The sequence below is a fragment of the Dipodomys spectabilis genome, unplaced genomic scaffold, assembly GCF_019054845.1.
Source record: "Dipodomys spectabilis isolate Male_0828 unplaced genomic scaffold, ASM1905484v1 ptg000301l, whole genome shotgun sequence".
Lineage (NCBI taxonomy): Eukaryota > Metazoa > Chordata > Mammalia > Rodentia > Heteromyidae > Dipodomys > Dipodomys spectabilis.
Window position 1 is genome coordinate 13,863,549 of NW_024870978.1, and position 12,407 is coordinate 13,875,955.

Genomic DNA, 12,407 nt, shown 5'->3' on the forward strand with positions numbered 1-12,407 from the left:
AAGTAGTTTCTGGAAAATAGTAGTTTAATAAATGTTGGTCAAAATCTTTCTAGTACTGACAAAATTGCATATCTATTTATTTAGATCCAAAAAAGATCCCAAGTTACTCGTGCGGATTTGAAACTTTGGCAAAGTATCAGTTTACATCTGTAAAATTATTATGGGTTTTAACTCTGGCAAGGAATTCATTTCCTCTTCGATCTGACATATGAATATATGAAAGAACTTCTCCAACTAAATATCAAGACCTAACTAAACATATAACCAGAAAAATCATCATGTAAGCCGTATTGCAACTGGGGTAAAAGTAAAATCAGTCATACTGATTCTGTATTTATTGTAAATGTTTATTTTTTTCATTAATTATTTCCTTTAGCTTGCATTTTTAAAACATTGTGTTACATGATGTATATCTTAGTAACTAATTTTGGATGCCTCGTTAAATTTTGTTCTGAGTATATTGTCTCACTTCAGTTCCTATCCCATGAAATGATGTTGATTACAAAAAATTCTAATAACCACTGTTTATAATACACAAAATCTCATAAGCATGACACCAGTAAGCATTGTTTAACATTTTGATATCATGGTCTCATGACTGATGAGGCCTATCTGCATGAGTATCATTGTACCTAGATTCCTCAGCTTGAATTTTGCTACTGTTAAAAAATATTTATATCTTTATTTGTCACCTATCAGAGATTAAATCTGAGTATAAAGCCTAAGGAAGATGATAAAGCAAGAATTCAGCTTTTCTGGATATAAAGTAAACAAAATTCAGCATAGAGTAACTCACTGGTTTGAAGTCAACCAATTTCTCCAAATCATTCTAAGCATTTCCTTACAATGTGTATTTTTCTCAAGAAGGGAATGGGTAATGTGAGAAGAGGACTAACCAAGCATTGTCTTCAAATATACATAATTTGGATTACCCTCTACATTTGGATATAAGCATTTCTGATAAAAACTGAATAATTGATTATCAGGTCAGGTATAATATATCCTAGTTTCATATACCAAACTACATTCAGAAAATGGTATATACCAATTAACTAAAGAATGTCTTGGCAGAAAAATGGCATTTCTATACTATGTGATGCCCAATTCTTAGGTATATCATTATGCCTCCATTTAATGAATGTGATTGTTTAAATGATTCGTGAAGTATTAATTAAAATTGATCAGTGTCTTATAATATAATTGTGTATAATTATATCCTAGAATCATTCAAGAACGGCCCATTCAATCATGACATACATCACATTCCACTGGCATTCATACGGATACGAATGAGTTATTTAGGATCTTCTCCCATTTGGTGATGGCAGGACCAGGATTCGAACTATAGGCTCCATCTCCCACCACTTAAACCTGAGGATAGGGAACTCACCTGTCTGTCCAAGAACATCAGCAAGACCAGTGATTAGGCAGTCACCAGTGGCTCACAGCAGTCCTCCTTGATACTTACAAGGCTGTGATAGGAGGATCATAGTCAAAGTCACCCTAGGCAGGAAAGTCCTTGAGACTCCTTTCCACCTTCAGTGCCAGCAAAGCCAGAAGTAGAGCCATATGGCTACAGTGGTAGAGGGCTAGCCTTAAGCAAAAGCAGCTCATGGACTGTGCCCAGATCCTGAATTCAGGTTCAGGACTGGCAACAAACAGACATACAAAACAATATGTGCAGCCATCAAGCTAAAACAGGTCACCCTCTTGTCCCCAATTGGATTGGACAAAGTTCCCTTGGAAAGGGGCTGGGGGAGCCGCTGTCATCTTGAATCCATCCATGCTGCCTGCATCACAGGATTCTGGCCACACCCCCATTCTTTCACGTTTCTTTCTGTCCAATGGGATACAAGAATGGTGGCCACACCCACATTCCATGATGCTCAGCACCAGGATTCCATTTGGTGTTTGACACTACCACCAGCAGTTGAGGAAGGTAGAGGTGGCTGAGTGGTGAGCAGGAGACTCGAGGAGACTTTGGAGGAGAATAGAAAATTGACATCCTAATCAGTGAGTGGGAGAATAGAGGATTTCCCAGAGCCTGGGAACATGGCCAGCCCATCTTTCCCATCCCAGTGGTCAGATGTCTGAAACAACAGGACTCCATGAAAGAGCTACAGGCAAGAAACTACTTCCAGAGCAGCAGCAAAGGAATCCTCCCATCAGACCTGCAACATTCGAGAAAAAAAAGAACACAGAAAAGGGAGGGATCCCCAAGACAAACACCACTGGGGAGCATGATTCAACAGAGGGTCTGGCCAAATGTGATGCAGACCGTGGGCCTCCCCTGCCTTTGGACACAGGCACAGCCACCAGGGGCCATAGTTTCAAGGGTCCTGATACCATCAAGGATCTGCAGATGTGCTAGTGACACGTGGTGCTCACCCTGGACTGCAGCAAAAGAAGAAACCAGGCACTCAGTGCCAAGATTCCACCACTGAAGCAGGAGAAGACAGACCTGCAGGATCGACTAGAGAAAGAAAGGGAGAAGATAGCCCAGTTACATAAAGCACCACAAACAGAGCTAGAGATCCACAAGTCACCCATACAGAGGTTGGTTTCACCAGAAAGAGATTTACAATCTGCACCAGCCCAAGTGAAGCAGGTGGCCAATGATAAATAATGGTAGCACGAAGCTCTTACCAGCCACCTGCAGGCTGCAGAGTGGTGTGTAGCAGAGCTGCATATGGTGGCTTCTACGGACACTGCTGCACAGAAGGAGACTGAAATGTTCTTTGAACGGCTGAATGATGTGACCCTTCAGCTTGAGGAAAAGACCAGAAGTTTCGATGACCTGCAGCAAGTGAACACAGAGTTGCAGGAGAAGCTGGAAGTGCTCTGGACAGAGAACAGCACCAGAAGAACAGAATCTGCAAGTTCCAACTAGTGCTGGTGGCGCATGAGTTACTGAAGAGACTACTGGACAACCTGAGCTGGATGGTGACCTCAGCAATTCTGGTGAGAGACACGTTCACAGAGGACCTGAGCATTGAGAGGTCCGCATGGAAAGAGACGATTCAGTGGCTGAACGAGCAGGTGAACCAAATGATAGAGGAGGAGAGAAGGACGAGGCAGGTGCTGGATAATGAGCTGGGGGAACTGAGAACGAAGCTGACAGAGCCATGGCCCACCGCAGGACCATCTCAGGTGGAGCTGCAGTTCCAGGCCTAGGCCTACGGCACACAGATGGCGTTGAAAAAACTGGAGCAACAACTTCACATCCAAGTCCAGGAAAACCAGAAGCTCTGTCTCCAGAACACAGAGCAGCAGGAGCAACTGCAGAGACTGGAGGATAAGGTCAAGGATCTGCAGGAGATACCCTAGACCCCACAAGGTGCATGTGTTTGTGTGTGACCCATAGACAGAGGAAGAGCTGGCCCTGCTGTGGAACACTCTCCACAAGGCGAGCGGTGAGAAGGAGGCGCTCACCAGCATCCTGGACTCAGAGCAACAGGTGAAGAAAGAACTGTGGGAAACCTAGACCATTCAGAGGAGAAGATAGAAGAATGGAAAGAGGTGGCTGAGAGAGGGAGAGAGAAAGAGAGAGATAGAGAGAGAGAGAGAGAGGGAGAAAGAGTTAGGGAGAGAGAGAGAGAGAGACAGGGCCAAGCATCATGGGAGCTGCAGGAGCAGCAGGATCAGTCCCTGGCCCAGCTGCAGGTGCTCAGAGACACCTGTGAGCAGCACATTACCTCCAATGAGCGGCTGAACTCTGAGAAGGAGGCCCTGAAGCAGCACCTGCAGAGGCAGACCCAGCTGCTGGAGCTGCTGAAGCAAGTGTAGGGCCCGAACAACTGGGGGGGCCAGGTGGTGCCCCCAAAGTGGCGGTACACTCTCAAGTGCCTGGAAGTGACCAGACCATAGGAGGAGTGCCTCCAAGTCCAGCTGAGCTTCCTGGCTTTCCCTGGGGAAGTGGAAAGTGTGAGTCCTGGGGAAGAAAAGGAGAGGAGGTTACTCCCCCCGACATGACCATCCCAGAGGATTGAGACATGCCCCAGACCTAGAGGGACATGGATCTGCAAGCCCTCTCAGAGGCTGAGATCCACAGGGGAAATCTTCTGCTGCAGGGGCAGCGGCCTTACTGCAGGTGTCCAGCCCACCTGCAGCTCAGTGCCAGACAGAGCTGGAGCCACAGGCCCCCTGCACTGTGAGCTGCCATCACAGCTGGCGTGGGGATGGCAAGTGGGACACGTGCATCCGAGAAGAAAATCTGCTTCATCCAGGACCTGTCTGATGAGGTGGACTTCCAGAGTCCAGTGGATGAGCTCCACCATCAATGTAGCCAGCTGTCGGCACACATCCGCACCATCGAGGAGTCCTTCATGGCATGTAAAGAGCAGATGTTTGTCCTGGATGAGCTGTGTCAGGAGAAAGCCGAGTATGTGTGCTGGCTCTCCCAGGAGAAGATGAAGAAGAAGAGAGAGCTGCAGGAACTGCTGTGGGTCCTCGCAGGGGAAGGCACGGATAGCGGCTCCAGAAGCAAGCACAGGCTGAGCTCCTGCCCCCACCACCACTGCTTCAGATGCCTCAGGCTCTGGGGTGGGCGAAATGAGGGAGGAGCAGAAAGGTTTTGAAGAATTGTAACTTCAAGTCAGCTTGGAAACTGCCAGAGGAGAGGTCGGGGTTCCAACCCCATAGATGACTCCCCCATGGAGCACATCCTGTGGCAGATGCCTCACATCCAGAGCCGCCTACAGCTTGAGGTCTCAGGCAAGGATGACTCCTTCCCTTTCTTCTGTAGACTGATGTGGATGATAACTCTCTATGTGACATGCTGACTCTCAAAAGCCTCGGCAACCACCAGAATTAGGTGGCAGGTGGCCTTCTCTCAGGCCTCCATCTGCCACAAGATGGGGGTAAACTATGGGCCAGGTAGGGCAGAGGCTGCCAGGAAGCGGTCCAAATTCAAGGGACATCTAATGGCCCATTGGTGGCCAGAGAAGAGGCTCATGTTATGCTTATCACAAAGAATAAATTGTTTTCAAAGGGAAGAAAAGCCTCCAACAAAGATTTGTTCTTCCAGTCCTGGGGCTTGAGCTCAGGGCCTAGCCACTGTCCCTGATCTCTTTTGGTCAAGGCTGGCACTCTACCAGTTGAACCCCACCTCCCCTTCCAGCTTTTTCTATATGGAATTGAACTCAGGGTGTCAGTCATGCTAGGCGACCATCTAGCAGTGAGCCACATTCTCAGTTAGGATAATTCCTCCCCCCCCCCCCTCCCAAACCCATATGGCCATTCCTCAGAAAAATAGGAAGTAGGAGCTAGGATGAATATGAAGCACAGTCTGGTTCACACAGAAATACTCACCTGCCCCCTCTTGGACACACTTAATTGAAGTTTCTCTTCTACCATTGAGGGATGAGAGAGGGATGGGGGAGTCTCGAGAGAGGAGTACCAAGAACAGTGGCCCCCTGACACCACAGCCTATCTCACACAAGTGATCCTCTAGATTCCAAACTTAACTGACTCAATGTGGATTCTACACTTTCTCATCACCTCTTCAATGCTCAGGATGAATAAATGTAGGCCCTGGCCTCAGTCCACACACAGGGTAGAAGCTCCTAGTCCCAGACCAACTTCCATCTCTGACTGCTCTGAGTTAGGCCAGACTCACACTCACCATAATGTTGGTGGCCATGACCTCATGTATGGATTCCAAGAAGATGCTCTGTAGCAAAGAGCAGAAGCAACAGAGCGAGCAGGGCAGAAGGATGTGGTGGGGATGATTGCTCTGAGATCTTCCTCCTTGGAGCCCTCCTGTCAAGCCAGAGTCATGCTAACCAAAGCATGGCCAAGGCCAGAGTGTGAGATGAGATAGAGTAACACAGGACTAAAGGAGGTACTGCTTTGTCTTGGAGCACTTGAAAATTCCAATTATATTTGACCCATATCAATCCCAAAGCCAACATGCAATGCCTCTCCTTGTTGTTGTTGGTTGTGAGCACTGTCCCTGAGCTATTTTTCTCAAGTCTGGAACTCTGCCAATTGAGCCACAGCGACACTTCTTTTTTTCTGATAATTCATCGAGGATAAGAGTCTCACACACCTTCCTGTCCAGGCTCGCTTGGCACCATAATCCTCCAGATCTCAGCTTCCTGAGTATCTAGGATGACAGGTATGAGCCACGAGTGCCCAGCATGTGATGCCTTTTGAAGGAATCTTGGCGAGTCTGTATAAGGAGCCCCAAAGGGCCTGGATAGACCACAACCCAATCAAGTAGCTGGGATGGGGAAGGCTGACCTTCTAGCCATACTGTTTCCCAAAATTAAAGATGCCAGGTGGTTTTGTATGCATCCAACACCTAGGTCAACCCCCGTGAGGCTTAGTGGGGAAAACGTGGAGAATACCCAAAGATTGCACTGTAGAAATCTCTGATTTTGCATGCATGTGGTGTGTGTGTGTGAGTGTGTGTGTGTGTGTGTGTGAACTCAGGGCCTAGGCTCTATCCCTGAGTTTTCTTGCTCAATCTAGTGTTCTGCCACTTGAGCCACAACCCCACTTGATTTTTGATGGTTAATTTTATATAAGAGTCTCAAGGATTTTCCTGTCCAAGATGGCTTCATAGCACGACGGGGGCCCCAGGGCAGTAAGAGTAAACATAACTCACAGGTACAATCCCTATGGTGGGTGACTCCTGCCTCCTCGTGGCTAGACGCGGGACATGCAGCCCCGTGTCATCGTCCTCTAGAATTCAATTGGGGGAAGTGACCAGGGCCAAGCTGACTTTTGCTCACCCTGAGTGCTGATGCCAGAGCAGGTATGTTCCACCCTAGGCCAAGAGAGCTCCAGGAGGCCTGGCTCCCAGAGGCACAAGGAAGGGAGAGGTCAGCTCCAGGCTGAGCTAAGAGCCTTTTCTCACGGATACCCCAAGTTGGCCTTCCTAATCACCGTAAGAACTGTCAAAGAATAAACCAAAAAAATTGTAGGTGTGCCTACAAGTGCTAGAGCTCTAGCATTGAACCAAAGAGCTCAGGGACAGGACCCCCAAGCTTTTAGTTCAAGACCCTCAGCTGACCCTCCCCCAGTTTAGCTAAATATGAACTAGTAGGATTTGTCAAGTGTTTCTGAAGAATGGTGATACTGAAGAAAGCATCCTAATTCTAATGAAAGCTGAACTTGTGACATACAGCTATGTGCTGAGTCCTTCACAAGGTCTGTTTGCTGGGTCCTTCCGACATGGGGGTTTTGTGTGAGTCCTCAAAAAGTCCTGTTTGCTGAGTCATCCCAAAGTGTGCTATGTGCTGAATCCCTGAGAAGAGTGGGCCCTGGTGGTTTTTTCAAAGGGTGCTGTGCGCTGTGTCCATTACACAGCTACTGTATGCTGAGTCCTTCAAAAGATGCAGTGTACTAATTCATCCCAAAGGGTACTGCTGTGTGCTGAGCCCTTGAGAAGAGATGGATAAGGTGAATTTCTCAAGTGCTCTGTGCCGAGTCCTTTACACAGGGTGCTCTGTACTGTCCTTCAAATGGTGTTATGTGCTGAGTCCTTCCACAGGGTAGTATGTGCTGAGTCCTTCAAAATTGTGCTATGTGCTGAGTTTTTTGAAGGGTGCTGTGTACTATTTTACACAGTATGCTACATACTCAGCCCTTCAAAGGGGGCAGTGTGTGATCTCAACACAGGGTGCTATGCACTGAGTCCCTGGGAAAGAATGGTAGCGTTGAGTTTTTCAAAGCATGCCATGCACTTAGTCCATTACCTTGTGGGCTATGGACTCCCTCCTTCAAAGGATGCTGTTTGCTGAGTACTCTACACAGGGTACTTACTATATGCTAAGTCCTTCAAAGGGAGCTGTGTGCTGAGTCCTTTACACAGGGTGCTTTGTGCTGTTTTTTGAAGTGTACTGTGTGCTGACTCATCTAAAAGGGTACTATGTTGTGAGTCATTGAGAGGTAGTTATCCCCAATAATCACACACATGCAAACACACGCAAACAAACATACACACACAAACATAACCACTAACAAACATACATACACAAACATACACGCAAGGGTCACCGTGCACCACCTTTTTGGTGTATGGATTGGAGGGGCATGGAAGAGAGTCTCCTCCAGCCGTGGGGCTAAGGGGAGATTTGATACCCTGGGCAGGTACTGGGGTTGAAAGGGAGTGGTGAGCTGAGGTGAGGCTATAATTTCCATGGCCTGGATGCCTTTGGTCCCAGTCAGGGCTTGGCTTGCAGCCAGGGTTGAGGGCCAGGCCCGAGGGGAAGTGGGGGAGGGGGCATGAGGAGGAGGGAGCCTGGCCCAAGGCACACTCCCATGGCAGCAGTGGCCAAGGGCATGGCTCAGGGTAGGGCAACAGGGTGGTTGAAAGACCCCAGACTCCTGGGATATTTTCTTCAACGGGAGGGCGCCCCAGAAACCAAGACTCCAAACCAGTAGATGCAATAAGCAAGAAGAGTTTATTCAGCATTTGCGCAAACGGTTTCTCTGCCTCAGCACAGGAGAGAGCCCGGAGAAGCAGTTACAGGCATCTGGGATCCAAGACTCGTTACTCAATTCCTTATTTCCAGAAGGGAGGGAGGTTTGTGCTAGGGCGAGCAAGTTTACAAAAGCAAAATCAGCAGTGAGCAATTGTAAAATGTATCTCTAATTTTTAATCTTTCATTCCCTCCTTTTTCTTTGGGCTAACTTTAATCTTAAAATTTAGGGTGTCTCTATATTATCTTGTGGGGTGTCAGTTGTTCTCAATGCTTGATATTTGGATCTCAGAACTAATAAATGGACTGCGCTGATCTTTTTCTTTTAGAAAAGACACCAGTCTGTTGAGTATACAAGGTCCGATTGTAACAAAATTAACAGTACCAGGGCCACTTACATTTTTTTTCCCACCAGTCCTGACTCCGTGTATCACAGTTAACTTAATTTTATACTAGCTTTACTTGTAATCTCCAATTTTAAGACATACTCATACCATCTGCTACGTACTTAAACTTTCTGAGGTTTGTCTTAAAGACAGTTCTTACTTTTCAAATTTCCCCAATTCCTTTTCCAAGGCTTTCTTTACTACCCTCTTTTTTTTAAATTCCTTGAGCATCTTTGTGGCTGGAGTTTAAAACTGCCCAATTTTCCTTTGGCTTGTGGAACCTTTATCTTAGAACAGCCTTAAGGCACCACTGTGATGCAGAAACTTGCTAGATTTTAAGGCTAAGAGTATTACCTCCATTGATAACACACTCAGGTTATTACCATACCAGAGCCAAACTACGCTGTGACCATGGAGAGGATTTCTAGTCACTATGCACTGAAGTACCTAAGACAAGCAAGCCAGCGATATCCTTGTCCCCAATATCCACTGTGGGAAGAGAGGGTTTCTGGATATCACCCAAAAGAATGTCCCACAAGATCTTAGATTTAGCAGCAGTCAACCAGGAAGCAGACTCAGGTGATGGAATCAGGCAGGAGTTCCTCCAGGTGGCTTTCAGGCCATAGTTGAATGCAGCAGCAGCAGCAGCAGCAGCAGGGTTTCTCAGTGGCTCCAAGGGACTGTCACACCTCATGCTGGGCTGTAAATTCCTACACAGACTGGTTAAGGATACATTGCATAGGCTTGGCAGGCTTTGATCCTGCTGGTTTTTAAGATCTTTAAACAATAGCCCAGGACAATTTACCAAAATCACAACTTTTTACTAACCAGATATTTTGTAAATAGACACAGAAGGCTCAGAAGGCTTAGTCTTGTAGCCATCTCTGACAGATGCAGTTTCCACACCTTGAACACCTACAACAGTTAACACTATTCTTTATGCCTTTTTTTAAAATTATTTTATCTATTTTGCCTCATTTCTCCAAAACTGACTCTGGACCCTTGATCTTAAATTGGGGGTAGAAGGGCGAAAGTCCATCTTCTGTAACTTTTTCAAGCTGACTTCAGGGACGTTAATCCTACCTAGCCAGGAACCTATAACCTTAGCCTATTTTACAAAGAGGCCATCAGGGTTAGATGTCATTAAGAACAATATTTAACTTTTGACAACTGCACAGACCTTTTCTCCGGCTACAGCAGTATAGCTTGTTTTTCACTCTGGTTTGCAAAAGCATCTTCCTAGATGGCTTAGGAATGTGATCTCTAATGATCCCAACAATGCCTGAGACAGATATCAATAGAAATACATTCTCTGTATTTTTCCTGAGCAGGTGAAATTCATGTAACTAGTGTCAGCTCAATTAGAGCTGCCAATTAGAGCTTTTGGCAAATAAAGGGGTTGAGATTTAAACTATCCCCCACGTTTTATAACATTAGCTTTTTACTATCACAGAGGACTGGCAAGTTCCTGTCCCTCACAAGGTAGATAGTCATAGACATTAGGCATGCTTACAAACTCTTCTTATGACCTCCCGGCTCTGACCAGTTTTGAAGGGCCATACACAAATGACTCTAGGATCTGACATTTCTGCCATCCAAGCAGTGGCTTACTCCCTCTGGATGCTCCTCCATTGCTTTTGTCCCAGGAGTGTCTTCTTCACATTGGGATAAATGCCTCATTGGCATTTCCCTTTAGCTGGTTGCTGGACTTGAACTTGGGGCCTGAGCACTGTCCCTCAGCTCTATAGCTCAAGGCTAGCACTCTGCCACTTTGAGTCCCAGACTCGGGGCTTGAATGCTGTCCCCTAACTCTTCAGTCCAGGGCTAGTACTCTGCCACTGTGAGTCTCGAGCTTGGGGCTTGAGTACTGTCCCCTGACTCTTTAGTCCAGGGCTAGTACCCTGCTGGCTGAATAGAGGTGACAGTCTCACAGGGACCTTTTTGTGCCCAGGCTGGCTTTGAACCAGTTCCAGATCAATGAATCTTATAAAAGACCATTTTATTCCAATTAAAAGCAACAAGGTGGTCAACATAGAAGTAGCTTTTAAGCATGCTCTTACCTGAAACTTATTAAAGTTACATCTGACAAACTTGTAAGAATCCTCTGTGCTTTGCTCTGGGCTTGCTGGAAACTTAAGAAACAAGCTATAAGAGCAAACTGGAATAGCAATTATTTTGGTAATCCTAATTTTTCCTCTGTGCACATTGAAGCCAATGTTAAAAACAACTTTACTTTTAAATTTTATATCCAAAAATCCATTCCCTATTTTTTTAGTCTCCTATTAATCTTTTTTTTAATATTGTATACTTTAGTTTTTATCTTCATTTTGAAAAGATCCCTTGAAATCTTGAGGCCAAGTGTCACTCATTGCCTCTTGACTGCTTGTTTTAAAACAGACACACAAATAACAATCATCATAACTGAATCAAAAAGCTAGACTTAGCATCTTTATGACTTTTAAAAACATCTTAATTGTAAAACATTAAAAACAAGTCACATTATACAAATAACCTTTTAACTCTCTTTTTAAAGCCTTTCTAATTTTAATGTTAACACATCCAAGGGGAAGTTTTAGCAATACTAATCAGATCATCACATCACTCATTTTAACCATCATGTTTTCAGTGTCTGCAGGGAAAAGAGAGAACAAAGATGGGCCACTCAGCCCCTTCTATGGAATGGGCACACACCCAATCCGACTCTAGGGTTAGATGAACTGCATTTGTGCCAGCTTGCCCTCTTTCACCATGCGTGGATTCCTCCTAGGGCCTGTCCCACCATGCATGACCAGCTGAACTGCACTTCGACTTGTTCACCCCTTACCCCTAAAGATAGGTCTTCTTTTGGCTTCTAAGTTTTTCTCCATCTCTTCTCTTGGTTCTTGAATGAAATACACAGTTTTAAGCAAAACAGGTACTGTCTTTGACAGTGTTAAACTAACCTTTACATTTAAATTTCTAATATTTATCCCCAAATTTTAGCCAAGGGAACTAAATCCCAAACTGCCAATGCATTTTTGCTAAGCCAGATAACTTGATTACAGTATAAACAGTCTTATGCATTTTAAAATACCAGATTTTGTAATTTGCAAGTTAAAGAATCTTTAAAAAGCCATTTAAAACAATGTGAAGATTCTTTAAAATTTTTGGTAATGTCCAAACCTCATAACCTTTTGAATTTTTAAATTAAAACTCACCCAATTGTTACAGCATGCTGACAATTCTTATCTTTGAACACGTTCACAGACACACACAAAACACTCACACAGATCTTAAAGCACGTAAAAATCAAAATCAGTCGTATGTACACCTTCTAAAGTTTTTAAACAAAAATTTAGGATACTGATTTTTTTAAACTAGGTACCTATGTTGGGCTTTATTTTCCCAGAGCTTGATTATCTAGCAAGGCAAGTCACTAATTAGTCTTTTGAATCCCTTCTGTTGGAGGAGGGCTGGGGGTGGGGGTCACCTAAAACTAAACTGGCCAGAATTTTTTTAATCCAATTTTAGACAAGAGCACTTTACAAATTGTTACATTGTCAGGACTAGCTGAAAAAGTCCAAACCAGGCACATAGCCTTTTACACCCTCCC